The sequence below is a fragment of the Lepisma saccharinum genome, chromosome 22, assembly GCF_977018435.1.
Source record: "Lepisma saccharinum chromosome 22, izLepSacc3.1, whole genome shotgun sequence".
In the NCBI taxonomy this organism is placed as follows: Eukaryota; Metazoa; Arthropoda; class Insecta; order Zygentoma; family Lepismatidae; genus Lepisma; species Lepisma saccharinum.
This window is the reverse complement of record NC_139250.1, coordinates 13662111-13680364: the sequence shown is the minus strand read 5'-3', so window position 1 is coordinate 13680364 and position 18254 is coordinate 13662111. Positions and strand designations below refer to the sequence as shown.

Below are 18254 nucleotides of genomic sequence, written 5' to 3'. Positions count from 1 at the left end.
TGACAGTATTTATAGACAAAAAGAAGGCTTGGCGATGGGAAACCCCATTTCGGGTATAGTAGCGAGCATTTTTATGCACTTCATTGAGAAGGCAGCTTTGGAAAAAACAGGAATGGGTATTAAATATTATGGGAGATACGTTGATGATATCTTGATTATAGGAAAGGGGGTAGCACTGAACAAGGTTTTTGAAGAATTAGAAAAACAAGATGAAAGAATAAACTTCACTAGGGAAAACTTAAGCGATGGAAAAATTAATTTCCTGGATCTTAGTATCTTGAAAGAAGGGAATAGGATTAGAACAGGAGTACATCATAAACCCCTATCGGGGAACTTATATATTAACAAGGAATCGGCGCACCCCGAAATAACAAAGAAAAACGTATTCCTTAACTTTTTTATTAGGGTCGGTAGACTATGCAATAATGAAAAAGAAAAAGACAACGAAATTCGGTGGATAAGAAAAACAGGATTAAAAAACGGATACACAAATAGAGAAATGGATAAGATAGCGGAGAAAGCACGGAAAATTATTAGGAAAGAAGGGGATCAAAAAGAAGGGGAAAAAATCGAAAATAGGAGGGTAAAGTACGTTGGCATCCCTTACCATCAATCCGTATCGGAAAAATAACGAGAGATTTTGGAATCGTTTGCGGGATGAAAGCACCAAAGAATGTAGAAAAATACTTCACCGATTATAAGAAAGGAAAGACAACTAGGGAAATACCGGAAAAACAGAAGGGGGTTTATCGAATAGAATGCCAATGCGGGAAGGAGTACATAGGACAGACGGGCCGAAATATGGGTAAAAGATGGAGCGAGCATGAAAAGGACATAAGGGAAAAAGTTCCCAAAACGGGTCTCTCAGAACACATTTTGGAAAGTGGGCATAGAATCGCAAAAAAAGAGATAATCAGAAAAGAGGGGAGGAAATTAGGAAGAAACGTGTATGAAACAGCGAGTATTTGTAGGGGGGGAGAAGAATAATCTTAATAGGGACGAAGGAAATTTGGAAGAAGGGTGGATCAATTTCCTCAAAAAATGGGATAAAGCCTGGAAGATTGAACCCAATATCGGTTTCCACGTCACTCCGGAAGTTATGCAAGCTGCAAGAGAGGAACGTGAATTCACGTTGGATTTGTGATGTAATAAGGGGAAACGAGGAAATTAAGGGGAGGGGAAATATTCTTTGTGAATTGACCTTCATGTGGATGGATAAGCACAGTTGGGTAGGAAAGGCCAAACCTGCAGGTTGCATTGTGATTTATGCAGGTTTTTTAGATTTTTAACTTTTTTAACTTTTTTACCTGTGAATAGGTCTACTGTACAAGTTTTATTAGGGAACGGCTTGGTTTTTACGTACTTCTAATAGCAAAAACTTAATATTTTAAATGTACCCTAACCAACCCTTAACCACAATCCTCATTTTACATTTTTGACGCAGTACTATGCCAAGTACTTAGTTTTTATACGAACCTGAGGAAAGAGATAGTCAATCTCTGAAACATCGTTCTACAATAAGAGCACTATACTCATATACGTAAGTACAAATTTTTAACTTTCCTTTTTTATATTCTGGATATATTGTGTACACAAAACACAAAATGACATAAAATGCACATAAGACCTAAGTCTCTGTGGCCACTCATCAATTGCATTACGCCTGTATTGAGGGGGAGTCTTTCACTGCCTTCACAAGATAGTGGCTCAAAGTGACAATACTGGATTATATCTTCTTGCAAATCATGTCTTGAAGTACAGACCACAATTTCTAGTCCAGAGCTGAGGCCTGCACTGCCAGATGATTCATCTGAAGGGGAAATAAAGTTGAGCACATTTGTCTCATGCCACTGCTGGATTGCATGAGCTGGTGCACAATCCTGCTGAAAACCCTACTCCTGGCAATGGAATAATATTGCTTAGATCCTTGACCATTGTCTCCTGGTACACTTGTGCTGATGTTTTTACCCCTTTCTTGCAGAAAAGGAGCTCAGTGATGCTATCATAATGCCCCATTTCCCACCACACAATGATTGAAGTAGAATGTGGCCCCTACTATAGTGCAGGAGGCCTTAGAAAGATCGCTTCGTGGGCTTACAGCAGACGACAATATGGGGGTGTGTGTGCGAGAACCAATCAGGTCCGCGAATGAGCGACCCCGGTTGCCACAGCTAGCTCACTGCACCCTTCTGGAAGGGTGAGTGACCTCTGCCTCTTGCTACCTCGGCCTGTTTGTTCGGCTGAGGAGCAGACGACACGAGAGTATCGGCAATAGTGTGCGAGTGACATCTGCTGTTAGCCCGCGAAACTCTCTTTCTAAGGCCTCCTGCACTATAACTTCTCGCGGCATACAACCTGTCATTCTGTAATTGAAAGCTGCCTCCATGATTATTCTTCTGTGCCAATTTATGCTTAACCTGTAGTCCGCTGCGTGGGTCTGCTGAGAAAGTAAGCCCAGTGTCGCCGAGGCTTTTGAGTGCGAAATTTAAATTTGTATACTTATTGGAGAAAAATCGTAATAACTCTGGCACTATGGGACCAATCTACTTCGGATAACTTTTGTTTGGCAGCTAAAACATCAGCGCATGCAACCGTGTACAATTTGGTACCCCCAACCGTGGGAGGGGGGGGGGGAGTTCATGGGCAGGGGCCGCAAACCCCGAATGTCAATTAAAAAAAAAAAAAAAGAATGTTTCTTCGGTATTTTGAAAAGATCACACAAACTTTTGCCTTTTTTTTCAACGAATGGACCTTTAGCAACAGAATGAAACTTGTTTCATGTTCGTGGGTGCAATACAATTTGAATAATGAGCCAAAATGTAAAACTTTGTTTTTTTTTACAAAAAATAGCCAATTTGCATATTACTCATAAAATTGTTATAACTCTGACACTATGTTACCAATCAACTTCGGATAACTTTTTTTAGGTAGCTAAATTTCAGGCAGGGGATGCAACCCCCAAATTTCAATGAGAAAAAAAAGAAAATCTGAAGTTCGCCCACTCTTCTCCAGCTATTTTGGGAAGAAGATGCAAACTTTAGTTTTCATTGTATAGCATGAACCATTGGCAACGAAGTAAAACTCGTTTCATGTTTCTAGCTGCCATACAAAGTGAAATATGACGCAATATGTGGAACTCTGCTTTCTTGTAAGAAAAGGGGGGGGGGGGAATAGTAATTTGCATAGCGCCCATGAAATTGTTATAACTCGTACACTATTCGCTGTATCTGCTTCAGATAAACATCATGCCATGCAACGATGCACAATTCGGAATGCCGAACTGATATACATGGGGCGTGGGGGCTGCGACCCCCAATTTTCAAGAAAAAAAAATCTTCTGCTATTTTGGGAAGAGGATGAGAACTTTAGTTTTCATTGTATAGCATGGACCATTGGCAACAAATTGAAACTTGTTTCGTGTTCCTAGCTGCCATACAAAGTGAAATAAGAGGCAAAATGTGGAACAATGCAATCAAAATATTCCGTTGGGTTACAATATTTGGCAAACCTTTCGAAAAAGAGACATGATCGAGGGGTAGGTAGTTAGATATAGCACAGGAAAATAATTAGGGTTATGTAAATAGGTACTCACCATCTATTTTGTCATGTGGAACTCCTTGAAGCAAGGATCAAGGCACAGGTGCACTTTACTCTCCTCGCACTGAATGCCTGATTGGCGCTGCACTTTTTTCTTGTAACACACTTTGCATCTTATGCATTTACTAGTATTTCTAGGCCAATGCTTGTTAGCCGAAGCTTCCAATCTTACCACCTGGGGAAATGGATGATCAGCAAGCAAAGGTCTATTGGTTGTCCAGCGAAAAGAATAGACTGTTGGGTATATGAGAACAGCGTTGCCGCTTGCCGCAGGGGCGAGTAACGGACTTGCTGGCAGTGAAAGTACAAGACCAAACAAACGTGCGTGGCGCTTGAATCGCGGGTACGTACAAATTGAAGAAATAAGTTCACGGTGAGCTATTATTAAAAACAAGAAACAAATTCACAAAATTACATAAGCTGAAAGAATAATTCTTAATGAACTTACTTGTCTCTCACATGTCACTCCAGGGGGTTAATTCCTTCCATTGCAGAATAATCACCAGAATCATTTTCTTCTGTCAGATCATCACTCTCGCTGGAATCTTAACCCAAGTGGATTATTATCTGATCAACGTCATCCTGCAATTCATCTGCATTCCACATTTCCTTCTCTATGTGCATGACATGTTTTACGTAATTTTGCCAGTTTTCAACTGTTACTGTCTTAAATGATTCAGTGATTAAATTTTCAATGTCTTTAGTTTTGAATGAAGTGTTGTTACACCGCACATAATGCTTAACCTGTGACCACACAAGTTCAATCGGGTTCAGCTCGCAATGATATGGGGGCAAACGAAGCACCGTATGCCCCATCTGTTTTGCCATCTCATCGATCTTATACTTATCGTACTTAATTTTATGAATATTTGTAAGTTCCAGAAGATCTCTCCGTAACATGTCGTCATCATAACGTATGCCATGAGATTTCAACCATTCTCTTAAATCATTCTTCTTCCACGAGGTTGTCGGCATTGGCTCTTGCTTGCGGCTATGATAAGAGGCATTGTCGACAACAATAACAGATCCCGGAGGGAGATTGACGAGCAACTGTTCCCGAAAATACATCTCGTACGTTTCTCCATCCATTTCATCATGGGCATCTGCTGTATTCTTTTTGCACTGAAACACAAGTCGGGCATTTTGCAGAAAACCGCGTTCGTTACCCGCATGCACTAAAGCGTATCGCGCTCCGCGAGATGTTGGATTTTTTAAACCAGTGGAAAGACCTGCCAGAAACGCTTGTTTTGCAGTTGTAATTGTCTTGTCTTTCCATTCATAATTGACTGAGGTTCCGGTGTTCACCCAGGATTCATCAGTGTAAACAATATTTCTATTTTCACGCCTAAACTTCCTAATCTCTCTTAAATATTTATGGCAAAGAGAAATTAAATCTTCTCTTTACATTAACATGGATTTGTTGCCCCTTTTCTCATACGAAAAGCCAAGTTCTTTGAGAAAGACATGAAACGTTGATCTTTTAAAATTCGGTAATGTGGAGTCAGAATTAACAGCAACAAGAACAGAATTAAGTGTTGGGGGTTTGTTTTTAAAAAATAATTCGTGAACTTTACGTCGCACAGCACTTCTGACAAAATCATTATATTTTACATTTCTACTTGTAATTGGCAATCTTTTCCTGGGTCGTTTCTTACCTGGTGTTTCAAAAGGAACTTGAGAAACCTCGCCCCGAATTTTATACACAGTAGCCCGAGAAACTCCAGTTGCTTTCGCCGTCTCGCTGGCTAACCAACTTACACTGCGATTCGGATTTTTCTGTTTTAAATAAACAAAAATATTCATTACTATTTGCCTTTCTTTACTTTTGAGAACCTCACCACGCCTTCTCTTCTTTACACTACTTTTGCTCATATTTCAGTATTAAAACCAACGGTTTTTTACAGCACAACACAACACAACCCAAAGCACAGATCCGCCACAGTCATTCCTCGTCGAAACCAACGGTCAGTCACCCTCTCCTTACGTGAAATTTTGTCTACCGCGGTACTGGCTGAGGGGGTGGGGTGGAAAGCAGTCGACAACGCTGGGCTCGCCGTTCCCCTCCGTTCACGTGCCCCTGCACAAACAAAATTTAAAACACGCGCTGCTGGAAGGAACTTTTGCTGGTCTGAAAGCTTAACCAGTTCCAGAATAGCGTTTTACATTCGAAAGAAAAGCAAGTGTGTTCACCTTTGCGCTCAGTAGTGAAAACAATATTTAAAAAGAGGGGGAATGTAGGAAAAGTAAAAGCCCATTTGAAGCAACAGTCTATTCTTTTCGCTGGACAATCTATAGAAGGACCAACCTGCTCCATAAATCCCCGCTGAACTACCTCTTCGTACAAACCTATCCGAAAGTCTCGATGTCTGCGACTCGGGGAGACCTGGTTGAGGGGGATATGTGCATTGTAGATACATTGGTTCAGGAGATAGAAAAACAGTTTCTTGGTCCACTTTATCGTCCTTCTGTTAGTCAGATATGTACACGTCATCCTGTCTGCCTTGTCCACATAACCCATATGTCTGTTGTAGTCTATTACGATCTGGGGTTTCAACGGGTTACTTTGGTCATCAATGAAGTTTCCTTGCGAACATGTTTCTCCAAAGAGCCGCGTCAACAGGAAATAAATGGATTCGCAGTACACAAGATGCAAGTTCAGACGAAAAAATTCAGAAGCACATATGAAAATAGAATCACATGGAACACAAGTTCAGTACAGCCCAGGAAGCATGAGAGGAGAACAACACACTCAGAACTCACTGCTCAGAATGATTCTGGTATGAACTGTTCATGAAGTGCAGGGGAGAAGTCTGTCAATCCACGCCTGCAGGAATTTTCAGCCTTCAATCTGGCTTTGTTTTCTTCACTCTACATGCCTCTTCCTAGTTTCCAGCTGCATTCTATTTATACCATACTGGTGCCAGAAATCTGATACCACCCCTTAGCGAAACCTCCTGTTGCAAGCAAGCTCCCAAACTTCAAGAACAAAGACGACTCTGTGCCTTATCACTGGTGTGTCACATTCGGCATTCTTAGCTGGAAGGAAAACAGTGTCATAAATAGCAAGCGTTTATGGCTTCTCTGTCAACTGAGGACTTGAACATGTCACATGGGCTTGTTGGGAGGGAGAAAGTTTGGATGACATGATGGCGAAACTTGTTCGGAAAACGACTGTCAGTGTTTCCACCCCAATATAAAAATATAAGTGTGGCAAACCCTTGATAATTTTATCTAAAGCTGCATGGGTCAAAAATAAACCAAATTTCAACTAAAGGTAATGATTCAGTAGGCACTTTGCCTTTATTGCTTTCTGAGGCTAGAGAGTAGTCTGTATGTTGTTGTTGTTTGTAAGCTTTCACTCCTAGGTCACTTTGAAACATAAGAGACATTTTTGAACTGGTCAGTTCACAGACCATCAACGATGCTTCCGGTTGCACAGTCTGTATACTACGTGGCTGTCCCTGGTGGGTCCGTCTTTCAATTTTCCAGTGTCACTGAAATGCTGCAGAGTACGATATTTGAATCAGTTGGAAGATTTGAAGCTTCTAGAGCATCTTGAAAATTTCAGTGACTTCTCTATCTTACAGGCTGCTAAACAGCCATGTGGTTTCCGTAACCTCCCCTAAGAAGTGATAGGAGCCAATTAGCATGACTTTGAATTCCACATGATGAGCCACCGCCCAAAGTTTGTGACGGTGTTTGAAATTTATTTTGTATGCTTTAAAGATAGTGTGAAAATTCCCAAAAGCTAGTGTGAAAATTCCCATAAAAACCTTACTGCTTAATTAAGCGCATAAAGATACAGTATTGCTTTACATTTTACTGTACTGTATAGTGTATTTAGGCCTATGCCCTTTAAATACACCATAATAAACGTGTTTTGTTGCTATAAACTGAGTTTTAATGCACTTTCTACTGTTCTTTTAGGTTATTTCAGTTAATCCGGACTTTTGTTAAACCGGTCAACTTATTAGTCCGGATTAACAAGGTTTTACTGTACCATTTTATTCTTTAATTTGTTATATTGACTGATACTGATAAAGTACTACACAAAATTTACTAATAGGCCTACTGATCTGATATAAAATTGCAAGGGCTCCTTGAATGTTTGATGAATGCTTCATTCACCTTCTTAATTAATGTATATAACTGGGTGATTGTCGTGGGCTTTGCCTTTAAAATGGAAGTACCTATTTAGACATTTACTTTGCAAGACCATGACATTAATTACATGTACTTATTCATAAAATTAATAACAAGATTGCAGAATATTGCACTAAATTACAGATTGTTTATAAATATATCAATCAGTAATATTGCTCATAAAACAGATGCACCATAGCCCATTGTAAAATGTACTTAGAATAGGAATGTACTAGGTATTGAGTACTCTGGAAAAAAATGTGCTGATTCTGGAAAACTCGGGGGAAATCTCATGGAAAATGCAGTTAGAGTTTACGTGGGAACTCTGTCAGTGTTTTGCAATGGTCAGAAGTACCGCGGAAGTAGCATGCTACTGTAGCTAGCTACAAAATTTGTAGCTGTAGCGGCACTACAATTTTTGCTACAGCCACATTTCTTCTCAGCATTTTGAGGTAAATTTTGAATGTGGCAACAGCATCAAAAAATCGACATTAACGCTTACTTTTGTAGGAGGTTCATAAGGCAAAATCTATTACTCAGAAAGTGTGGTTCTCCATTATGTTCACAAGTATCCTTAACCTTTTGGATCCCAAGCATCTCGATCGAGATACCCAAAAGTAAGTCTCACGGTCCCAATCTTCTCGATCGAGACGCTGTGTCAAGGTCGTAGTTTTTACGTTATAACTTTTCTATTTTTGGCTAGAATTTCGATTTTTCTTTTTTATATTGTTCCTAACACATGTATTTAACAGAAATGTTTCTTGCACCTTTTCTTTTTCTTCATGAAAATAGAAGTGAAAAGGCGGGAAAAGGGACTTCTCTTTTGCATCTCTTTTCAAGGGAAAAAATAAATTTAAAACATTTCAACAATTTTTTAAAATAATTTTTGGGGGTTTTCTCCCTTCCCCCTCCATATATACGCCAAATTTGCATAAATTTTGCATTTTGTGCATTTTGACATTTTTTGGGGGGATGGGGGAAACATTTTTTTTTTAAGAAAAGTATTTTTGAGGGGATTTCCCCCCTTTCTCCCTCCATATGTACGCCGAATGTGCATAAATTATATATAGTCTGAATCTGTGATTCATTCTGCATACAACGGTATATCTTTGATATCTCTAGGGCATTTAGTTTCTGAGCTATAGTCATTTCAAGGTACCGCTGCATTTTGAAGCTTGAATCAGTGGCGTGCCCACCATTCCTTTTGGGGGTACAACTCAAGTTACATTGGTCATATGATAATAATGCAAATATTTTTGTGTTCCTTACATGTCAGCGATCATTTCCATGTGCATGTCGACACTGTCATGCACTTTTTTTCTGGGGGGCGGAACCCCATTTTAAAAAAAAAAAAAAATTTTCAGGGGATTTCCCCCTCCATATATACGCCGAATTTGCATAAATTTCATATAGTCCGAATCTCTGGTTCATTCTGCGTACAACAGTATATCACTCATCTCTCTAGGGCAATTAGTCTCCGATCTACACTCATTTAATTGAAACTCTGCATTTTGCTCAAAATCAGCTCGGGACTGTGAAGCTTAATTGTGAAAATGGCCTTGGGACTCAAAAGCTTAAAAGAGTCGGCGAGATATATTTTTAATTCAAAATACTGTCTTCATAACAGTCGATGAAAAACTGAAATATTTATTCTCAAGATAAATTGTTGATATGTAAACATAAATAATCCTACCAAATATTGTGTGTGTGTATAGTTGTAATCTTTAATTTTTGCAATACTCAGATATCAAATTTGAATTCCTTATGCAAACACTATAGTAAAAATAAATAAGTAAAGTAACACTGCTATCAACGTTATTGAATGACTGGAATCATGATAATAAATAACAGAATCAATTATCCAGTAAGTAGAGCTACAATAACATAGTGGAAGCACAAGCAAAAAAAAACTTCGCAGACCCGCAACTCGCTATGCACCATACTCCTGCATGGAGGGGAGGGGGAGAGTGGACCATGCTTCCTTATGGGCCTAGCTGAAGAGAAGAAGTGAAACCTGCATGGGAACTTTTCGTCCAATGTTTTATTCCTTGTGGTCGCTCTATAGGTGCTTCTTTGGAATATCCACATGGTGGTTTCAATTTTTTTATGCAGAAGTAGTAGCGAGTAATGGACAGGAGTAGCGTAGTGAGCTACTTTTTGGCAAGTGTAGTGTTCTGATCACTGGTGTTTTGTGCAATGTTTTGATCCCCAAGATCACCTGATCTTTTTGTAACCCCCTAAATTATTTATGAAACACCCTGTATTAGATCAGAAAATTAAAACATCACTATTCATAATACATATGCAGAATCTACTCTATGTGGAAGAAAGTCATTGGACACCACATGTCAGCGGATACAATCAGTTTTCTTGCAATCAATAGAAGGTCTATCCGCCTTTGGCAGCGATAACAGTAGCCACTTGTTGCGGAAAACTGGCCACAAGGTCGTGTAGTACACCGAGTGGAATATTCCGCCATTCCTCCTTCAGTACAGCCCGACCCTGTGGCCGAGTGGTTAGCACATCGCGCTGCGACGCCAAGGGTCCCGGGTTCGAATCCCGTTCGGGCTTGGTTGTTTGTGAATGTCCATTCATCAATTTCATCACTCATCCCCATCTTCGCAAATTAACCTAGAGGCACAAAATGCAAAGTAAAATAAACTAAATCAATCAATCAATCCTTCAGTACAGTCACCAACCCTGGAAGTGTAGAAGGGCGAGGCAATCACAACCCCAATCGGCGTCCCAGTTCGTCCCATAGATGTTCGATAGGGTTCAGGTCAGGGCTCTGAGCAGGCCAATCCAGTCGGGTGACATTATTTTCTGCATACCACTTCATGGTAGCCGTGGAAACATGACGTCGCATTATCGTTCTGGAACACACATTCTTACTTTCCATAGAAACGCCACAACGTGGGGAGCATGGAGTTGTCGAGAATATCTCGGTAGGATGCAGACGTCATGTGGCCATACACCGGAACCAGTGGACCCACGCCATGCAAGCTGAAACAACCCCAGAACATGATGCCACCACCACCATATTTCACTGTGGGCACTACACACTCGGGTAACAAACATTATGCGGGTAATCTCCATACCCACACTCTCCCATTTGATCGAAACAGCGTGAAGCGTGATTTATTGCTCCATAGGACCTTCCGCTCTTTACACCAGCGTAGTCTGCCGTTTATTGTTTTTTTTTTGTTATCAGCGGCTTGACCATGATAACAGAGTGCATGGGCCTCCTTGCGAAGTGTCTTGGTCGAAACAGTCAAATTGGTCACACTTTGAAACTCTTCTGCAATCGAATGCATCAGACGGGTCCTGTTTGTCCGAATCTCTCTCCTGTCCCGGTCGTCCAATTTCGTGGTGCATTGCTGCAGTGTCCCTTTTCCTTCGACTTCTTGATGACAAAGGCTAGTTGATTTAGGGACCTGTCGGGCATCAGCTATGCTACATATACTCATTCCTCCTATTGAGCAGCCTACTATGATCCCTCTTTCAAACATGCTGAGCTCTTTTCTGCCCGTCATTTTATCAGTGAATGATCTGAGAAGCCTCCTGCTGACGTATAATATACCCACCTGTACTCTTTTACATGAGGAGTTCGTTTCAGATATGAAACCGGGGTGTCCAATGACTTTCTTCTACATAGTTTATTACATGAATGTGTATACACCCCATTTAATGCTTAAGATCAGTATGTTACAAGATTAAGGTTTAATTTAGCCTGTAGAGTTCAAAGCTCCTTATTTGATTACTGTAGTTGGGAAAATGAACTTTTTGATGGAATGTTTAATATCCACAACCAGTCTTACCATAGAAACTGTCACATGGTTTTGAATGAAATAACAAAAGATGCATCGTAATATTCCATTGAACCTGGGCATGGGTCTTCTTTGTGTGTCCCTTCATCAATATCACACTCATCTTCATCTTTGCAATTAGCCAAAAGTGGCAGAAATATGAAATAAAATAAACCAAATCAGTCAATATTCCATGAATAAATTGTATACACAAAGCACTAATCATCATTCAAAATAACCTTTGGCATGCTCCCATGTGTGTGTAATACATTCGTGGATAGATTTAGCTCTCTCAACATAAACATGCCCTTCAGATGCCCTATGTCAATAGCTTCTTGTCACTTGCATTACACACACTATCAACAGGGAAATCTACCACAAGAGTGCTTCAGATTGGCAATACTTGGGTGTCTCTTTATGCAAGCCATGTCTTGAAGCAGAAACCACAATTTGTAGTCCAGATGGTTGAGATCAGGACTTCCAGATGGCCAAATGAAGTTTGGTATATTAGTATGAGCTTGTACAAATCCTGCTGAAAGCTCCACTCCTGACCATGGAATAATGTTCTGGTACACTTGGGCTGATGTTTTGCACTCTTCCTCACAGAAATAAATGTCAGTGGTGCCATCATAATTCCCCCACCACACCACTATTGAAGCAGGATGGTGGACCCTTTTCTCTAGTTTCTTGTTATTTTGTTGAAGTCAGCCTTAACAGAACATTTTTGCACCAGTGAACAGAAATCTAACATGCCCATACTGAAAAGTTCATCCACTGCTTTCGTAATAGCCTCATTCCATTACGGAAGCTAAACTAGCAATGATGCATGTAAGTTGACAGTATTTATGGTCAGACTGGATCTCCACATTAAAGGTAAAGTGGTTCAGATCCCATTTTAAATTGTAGGTCCAGTCCCAATTAGCCTATCTGAGCATAATTGGACAAAGAACATTTTTCTGGGGAAAAAATAGTCATTTTTTTAATGGAATTTTTCTTTTGTAGTCAACCAATTTTACTTTTTATTAAGGCTAATCATAATCTTTGATTATTACATAATTCATTAAGTAATATTTAATTTGAAGGCTGTATTTTAGTTTGTTGTGCGAGAACCAGAGGGGTGTAACTCCAATTTATCAAAATTACAGAAAAAAAGGAAATACGTAATGTACTCTTAGAAATATGCCCGATTGTTGAAGAGAGTCAGTAAATTGCAGATACGTTGATCCGACTTCTACGTAGAGCTCTCCAGAGATGTTTATTTAAACAAAACCGAAAACATATTGGAGTTACGTACCTCTGGTTCTCATGCAACTAATTAATATTTCAAGTTTCAAAAATTAGTTTTCCTTTTTGCATCGTGTCACTGGTCTCATTCCATCTGCTCTATTTCCCAGGCATTGTGGGGACGAATTGATGCAGGGTCGGGTTACCAGGACACTTCAGACCTTCTAAGGACCACCACTGATGATGAACTTGGAATGACGGGGGCCGAAGTTCTCTACCTGCAAAGAGTTCACCAGGCCTGGAGCCACAAAAGCAGCAGCTGGACCAATGTCAGGATGGATGGAAATCTAAAGATAGGGGATCATAGGAGGTGGCGGCTGCAGAGCAAGAAGAATTCAAAGTGAAACATGCAATACATGGACTTGTTAGTTACTTTTATTACACCCTGACATTTATTGTAAAAGTGTATTTTTTGTTTTAGAGGGTGGAACTTTTGTAAACCAAGTATTTTGCAGTTACCTTTAATATGGTTTGTATGCTTTTTCCTCCAGGTATAGTGGTACATTTGAAAGAGTTCGTCTTATTTTGGCAGTGATTGAGTCTGTTGGTACATTCGAAGGAAATGTTTAGGACTGCATTCTGAACATTTCATTTTGATGTACCAACTGACTCGATCATTGCTAAAATGAGACACTGATGCTTTCAAATGTACCACTTTATGGAAAAAGAAGCTTTGTCTTGATGTTAAATTCATAATAAAAGCTCACTCACTTTACCTCAGACTCTTTTTATCAACATTTGGCCGAAAGTGTTCAAGTGGGGGAAGGTTCAAAATTTTCTTAAATTGGAGTTAGGGTGAATTTTTCGGCATATTTTTCACCAAAATTAGTGAAAAATTAGCTCATTTTGTACTAAATAAGTCCAAAATTTATAACTTTTTTATTTAAGTTCATTTTTCTATTTCAAAACTAGATATTAATCAAATTTCTTATTTACAATATACTTTATTACTCATAAAAGTGGATACAATAGAGCATACCAATGGTTTTCCTCCCAATCATATGCACTCTCTGAGCAGCTGATACTAAGTTTCAGGAATTCACTTCTGCTACCAGGAAAGGGGGATTCTACCTGAAAAATAAAAATTTTTGGTCAGCAGCTAGAAATTAAAAATATTACAACAAATTAAAGAAAAAAAAAAGATTAGCTAGAGATTGTTCACACAATTGTCATCCAAAACTAACATTATTAAATAGGGCTGAACCGATACAGATACTTGAAAATTTTTATAAGTTAAACTAATATTGATCACTATTTTGAATATGTAAAAGTAATTGGAGAATACTTACAATCACAAAATCTACTTTTTGGTGCAAAAGAAAGTTTGAATTTTGCATAATTTCCAAGATTATTACATTCCGTGAAAGTCTTTCATGGCATTTGTGCGGACCTCTTTATAAAGAGCAAATACCGGAAAAGTATCGCCTGATATCAGTAAATAAATTGCAACCAGTACATCGGTATCGGCTCAGCCCTAATATTAAATGTAAAATCTGGGTTTCACGGCATGTGCACTACTAAAACTAAAGCTATACTTCTCCAAACAAAATAACACCACCCTGAAATATTTCCATGTCCAGAAATGAATGTGGCAACACACCTCTAGAGCACAATACAGAGTAGCCAACTTTAGTACAGGTCCCTTTACGAGAGACAGTGATGTAAGATTGACATTCTTGCTTCACACATGAAGACAAACTATACATCTGTAAAACAAATATGAGGAATAACATTAAAGTATTTCTGCATATTGAAATTGGATTTCGTGAAACTTTAGTGGGATTGGAAACTTTGCAATCAATAATGGTCTACCTGGAGGAATTCGCTATCAAATATGAGCACAGAGGAATAATTATCAATAGTTAGCTGAAGTATATTTAACAATACCTTGCACAATCATGACGCATTCAAAACTTGTGCTTTCCACTTGTCTCTGAGCATTTGGTAAAATGCTAGTCTGAGCTTTAATGTTGGTCCAAATCTAAATAGAAATATTTCAGGGTGGTTAGTAAACTTTTGGAGAAGTGTACAAAGGCTAGGAAAGATACTGTATATTCACTTCGTAATATCTTTGAAGGAGGAAGAAACATTCCACAAAGTATGATCCTTGCTTCAAACATAATTTGTTAACATGGAAACTAATTGTTGAGCAAAGAACCTGAGGGTTGATGTTGAACAGGACATGTTAATGCATTTCCTCAAAACGGGGAAAGCAAGAAAATGCTTCCCTGTGGAGTCAAAAGATGCAGTTATGGTGTCAACACAATACATCATCTCAAACTTCTCCAGTGTCCACTTTTTTCCCAGAAATTTGTCCTCATTGACAACATGTCCTGTTCAACAACTATGTGACGATGCAAAATTTGGCATTCAGAAAGAATGGTGCATAAATAAATCGAGATGTGACAACCTTCATGATATGAACTGACAGAAGAACTCTCTGAACATTTTTCATCAGGGCTGTTGGTCAACTGACTTACGTCAAAATTACAGCTCAGTATTGTATGAACTTTTAAGTCCACTTTATGCACAGACAGGCTAATCAGGACTGGATCACCATTTTAAAGTAGGATCCAAACCAAGAATTCAGGAGCCAACATATTTTTCTTTTTTTTGTGCAAATATGGGCTAAGAATCATGAATCGAACAAAGATTAAGCTACACATTTTGAAATGTGACCTTAAAACAAGGTTGGATTAAAATTAATTAATTCTTATGCCAGAGTGGCCTAAAGATGGCTCAGCTAGTAACAGCATCAATAACTATGCAATACATTGTAATATATGACTGACTCTACCATATTGCTGCAGATTTTAAAATTCGGCTAGCAAGCGCAAAAATTTATGATCACATGGTAACTACTCTGATTTAATAATACACATGATTCAGAAAAAAATACAAACATTAAACATACTACTTATTAAAAAAAATAATTAAAATTTCCATACTGAACTCAAAATATATTATTTGTCTAGTAATAATTTTAATTATTTTCTTTTTCCTTATATTTTTTTCATACAAAGTACGATAAAAATCAGAACATTCCTTCATTTTGTAATGAGGTTATTTCAACCACATTGCAAATAAGTGTTTTCATCTTCAATGGAATACTGTTGCCTTATTCAGAAACTGCAGAATTCAAGCTTTACAAGGATATATAACATGGATAGGGTTCCGTAAACATTAAAAAAATATTCTGTGCATAATACGCACCACACTTTTTCGGGGCAAAACTTTTGGAAAAAAGTGTGCATTATACATGAGTAAATACGGTATATGAGGTCCCAGTAGTTGGTCATGCAGGAAGAACAAATGCAACTGCAATGCCTAATAGAAAACAACCTCATCTAGGAGAAAACAGAACAAGAAAGAAGGCTGAGAACCAGACACCATCCAAAACAGGTGCACCTTTCAATTTAACCACAAAAACCACAGCACCAGTTTCAAATTTCTGCAATCTGACACATGGTAACATCCTCTCAAACCAAGAAATGCCATCCTTTGTGGCAGAGTGGTTAGCACAGCATGCCACAATGGCAGTGGTCCCAGGTTTGAATCCCAGGCTAGGCGTGGGTGTTCTTTCCAGTGTTCCTTCATCAATTCTACGATATCATTCCTATTGTTGTAATTATTCAAAAGTGAAAGAAAAGTGACGTTAAGTCAATCTAAAACCTTGAAACATATCTGCTTATTTGTCACTACAACAATCTTTTGTTAAATGTCTCCACTGTGCAAGTGTGAAAACTTTTACTTGTCTAATTTTACAATTATAGACCATTTCTGATATGAAAAAACAAGCTTGCTCAGTAACTCACCATGCACAAAGCGAATCAAACGGTAAGGACACTTTGCTTTTCATAGTATGGCCAGTCTAAAATTGCGTACTATTATGCATCTACCGAGGATCACAGATTTTACATTGGTTAACAATTTTTGATATAACTTAAATCAAATGAATGGAACGAAAAATCTTATTCTAAAAATGCCAAAACATTTATCTTGTGAGGCAAAACGTAAACTGACATCGAGAGGAAAAATAATAAAATAATGTGTTTTAGAGACGAAACAATACGAAAATTTTTGCCGATACAATACTCAATATTCTACCAATCTGAGATAAATGTTCCATGAAGAAACTGAATGGTTTATTCACCCCCTCAATTAATGTATGTCACAAGGTGTTTGCAAAAGGTTTTGCTTATGAAAAAAAGTGCATATATTTACGAAAGGGTGGTACATGGATTAAACCTCCATTTTTATTTAGAAAAAATAACAAAAAGGCAACATTCCTTTGCGTGAAATTAAAAACTAAAATTATCGGCAATTGTACTATTCTACCAATACACCTATCAGCTGATACCAACACAGTTCATCCCACACTGTGGCCGTGTAGTGTAAGGCATCATGCTTTGGGCTAGGGTTACAGGGCACGTTCTAGTTCAAGTCTACGGGGGGGGAACCGTAATAACTTTACTCCTTACGGCCAGTTAACTCTGCCACAGCCAGTCCTAAGCCCGGTTGAAAAGGAGGAAGGTTGGTGTGGAAGGCCTAGAAATATCAATAAACCACACCATAAAACGTACTAACATCAACGCCAGCAGGTGCTCAGGCTTAGATGGTAGCCCCATCAGGGTACTAGGGAGCTGAGGGCTGATAACCAACACTCACCAAAATTTCAATTATTCGAGAAACCAAAGTGAAGCATAGCCGGACTCATCGATCCATGATGACTTTTGGCCTGAAGAGGAAAATAAGAATAGCTACGTGGAATGTCCGTACAATGGAGAAGGACAATTGAGCAGGAGCTGCTGCAACAAGAGAAGACATGGTTGGAGGACAAGATGGAAATGCTTCACGGAGGCCCTATGCTCCACTAGGAGCGACAGGAAATAAGTCAAGTTACGGCCAGTGGACGCTGGCCACCCACCATCATGAGGAAATTGAGGAGCTACGAATGAGTACCGTAGCCTAGTCATGGAAAACCTACAACGACTGGGAGTTTTTCGTGCTGATCACACGTCACCCCATAACTGATTGGATGATCTCCTCAAGGACTGTTGCACCGTGGGTTATTTTTATCCATAATTTTCAAGAGCTATATCCTTACAGGTTCACTTGTACTTGCTGTATGAGGAAACACAATGCCTTTTTTCAAAATGTACGTGCAATTTCACTGTACTGAAAAATCTTGGGCGAAACTGTACCTCCTTTGTTAACTATTTTACAGTACCATTCCTTGCCAATATCCTTTGTAAGTACACCATCGACACCACATACAAGTGTCTTAAGACACACGGACACTATCAAAACATTTCAGATGGAAAAAGAAGGGAGCACTACATTCAGAGTAAGTGCACCATCATTTGAACAATTTTCAGAGGAGTTTTATGTCTAACAAAACTATTCTTGCACATGGGCCTTTGT

General features: G+C 38.9%; 1 long non-coding RNA gene across 1 annotated transcript in view; it reads left to right on the top strand.

Annotated features, from left to right (window-relative positions):
* Window positions 1-13440, top strand: part of LOC146004906 (uncharacterized) — a 79884-nt gene extending 66444 nt beyond the window's left edge. The window contains exon 4 of the long non-coding RNA XR_014443968.1: window positions 12941-13440. This is a non-coding gene — a long non-coding RNA (uncharacterized LOC146004906). The remainder of the gene's footprint in view (window positions 1-12940) is intronic.
* Window positions 13441-18254: the final 4814 nt, after the last annotated feature.